The sequence below is a fragment of the Pteropus vampyrus genome, unplaced genomic scaffold, assembly GCF_000151845.1.
Source record: "Pteropus vampyrus isolate Shadow unplaced genomic scaffold, Pvam_2.0 Scaffold14, whole genome shotgun sequence".
In the NCBI taxonomy this organism is placed as follows: Eukaryota; Metazoa; Chordata; class Mammalia; order Chiroptera; family Pteropodidae; genus Pteropus; species Pteropus vampyrus.
In genome coordinates, this window is record NW_011888795.1 from 9149211 (window position 1) to 9151629 (window position 2419).

At 42.5% G+C, this 2419-nt stretch overlaps 1 protein-coding gene across 1 annotated transcript in view; it reads right to left on the reverse strand.

Moving 5' to 3' along the window:
* The window catches only part of VPS8 (VPS8, CORVET complex subunit), a 255708-nt gene extending 255513 nt beyond the window's left edge, over positions 1–195 (reverse strand). Inside the window, exon 1 of the mRNA XM_011383477.2 lies at positions 115–195. The gene's annotated coding sequence lies outside the window, so the exon portion shown is untranslated. The remainder of the gene's footprint in view (positions 1–114) is intronic.
* Positions 196–2419: the final 2224 nt, after the last annotated feature.

Consider the following 2419-nt stretch of genomic DNA (forward strand, 5'->3'; position numbering starts at 1 on the left):
GCGCGCGGAAAAGGGCGGAGGCTCGGAGACCCGGCGCTCGTTCTCCTCCCGCCCGGGGTACAGCCCCTCACTGCTGTTCCCTCCCTACTGGCCCGCTCACTGGAGACTCTTTACCTGCGCTTAACAGCGATTCCAGCCCAGGATCCCCGGCCCACGTGACCCCGCCCCCTACAGCCTCACGCACGCGCAGTATCTACCACCGCTGGCCACGCTTCCGCTTTCCTCCCCTCACCCCTGTCTCTCCTGGGCGGTCTGTCTTTCTACACCACGCCTCCATTTAAAGAGCCAGGAGTACGCAGTCTCCACCCGGACTTAATGGGTGATAAACATCTTTGGGAACAAGAGTGGAAACACCTGAGGAGGAGCGCAACTTTACAGTCCTTGAAATGAGAAGACGAACCTACCTTCCTGCAGCTCTACGTCAGTGAATTTATCTAGCCTTTAAGAAAGTGAACCTACCTTCAGATATCCCAGAAAGAGCAACTGATTCCCAGACTTTCCGAGTTTGCAAACAGTATTTTTTACATTTAATCTTTTTAGAGACGAACACAGAATTGCCAGTTTTTTATTTTTCCAAGTAAGGGCAGTAAACACACACACACACACACACACACACACACACACACACACACACACACACACACACTAAAAGCCAGCTATTTTCTAATTTATTAACAATGCTCCACGAAAATACATCTTAACACCAAAATTATAGGAGAGACAAACTCCCAAATAAAAGAGATACCTTTTAAATGGATAAAAGCATATATTTATTTCTCTTATTCCTCTTAAAGATGAAAGCTTCCAGGACAAACTGGTTTTTAGAGGCACCACTGTAGATAACATTGGTCCCAGGACAAAAATCTTATGCCTGCTGGAGCCCATGGTCAGGAAAATAGTGTGCAGAGCACCACAACATGAAGGAGATATAGAAAATATTCAGTTGTGTGGATGTTTATTGAGCAACAACCAGGTTCATTACACTTCTGGGCCTTTGAAAAACTCAAAGGTGGGTAAGACACAGCCCTGCTCTCTAGGTATTCTTTTTTCTAAGAACTCAGTGTGCAGACCTAGTTGTACAGACATAGTTATACAAGGCAGGCTATTTTGAGTGGTATAAGAAAGGTATGACACCATCATTTTAGGATCACGGATGAGTGGAAAAGGTAGAACACTTTAGGGGAGGAGGCGGTGTCTTACTAGGGCCTTGAAGGATTTCAGTAGACAGAGCAGAGAGAATGCCCAGCTGAGGAAACAGTGGGATCAAAGGCAGTATACATTCCAAGGCCCCCAGTTAGATGCCTGACACTGCAAATAGTACCAAACCCTATATATTGGTAATATTTTTTTTCTATAGGTACATACTTATTAGTCACAGCAAGAGATTAACAATAATAACTAATAATAAAATAAAACAATTATAATGTGTTGTAATAAAACATGAATATGGTCTCTCAAAATTTATTATTATGCTGTACTCATATTTTCACTTAAAGGAAACACTTTAAAGCTTCTCTTTGGCATATCCAGATTGCCAGCATGGCTACTTTTGCATTTTGGAGCCATTATTAAGTAAAATAGGATTATGAACACAAGCGTTGTACTGCAACAGTCAATCTGCATCCGAAAACTGAGAAGGCTACTAAGTGACTAATGAACAATAGTGTATACAATGTAGATACACTGGACAAAAAGATGATTCAAATCTGTAGGATGAAGCCAGAAGGTATGAGATTATTTTATCACACTACTCAGAATAGTGCACAATTTAAAACTTATGAATTACTTCTGGAATTTTTTCATTTACTACTTTTGGACCGTGGTTGACTTCAGGTAACTGAAACTGTGGATAAAGGGAGACTACTGTATAAAACAAGATTGGGGACTACTTGGTGGCCAGATGCGGCTGTGGCCAGATGCAGCAGCTTTCACACTTCTTTGTCATCATTCCCAGTATGACACATATTTCAGCTATGGCCTGGTATATATATGCACACTGTGTGTGCGTGTGTGTGTGTGTGTGTGTACATCTTGAGACAGTAACTGCTTTTAGCATGTGCAGCCCAAGTTGGTATTTTCTATTCTATTCTTTTTTTTTTAATGCTGTTTACTAGATTGATTTCATCACTCACTAATGCACAGCAACCCATTGTTTGAAAGCACTGATGTAGAGTGAGTTAGATGTACGTTGGGGTAAGTGGCTGGAAAGGCTGGGACCACATCCAGGAGGACATTGAATGACAAGCTGGGGGGTCTACTTGCCTGGTTAATGCCTTTGAAAGTTCTTAAGCAGAGAAGTGGCATGACTCTACCCATAGTAACTGTAGAAAGTAAACCTGGGACCTGTGGATGGATGTTATGGGGAAATGATTCCAATTCACAATCAGGAGTGTTTTAGGGTGGTCCGAACTGACATGGT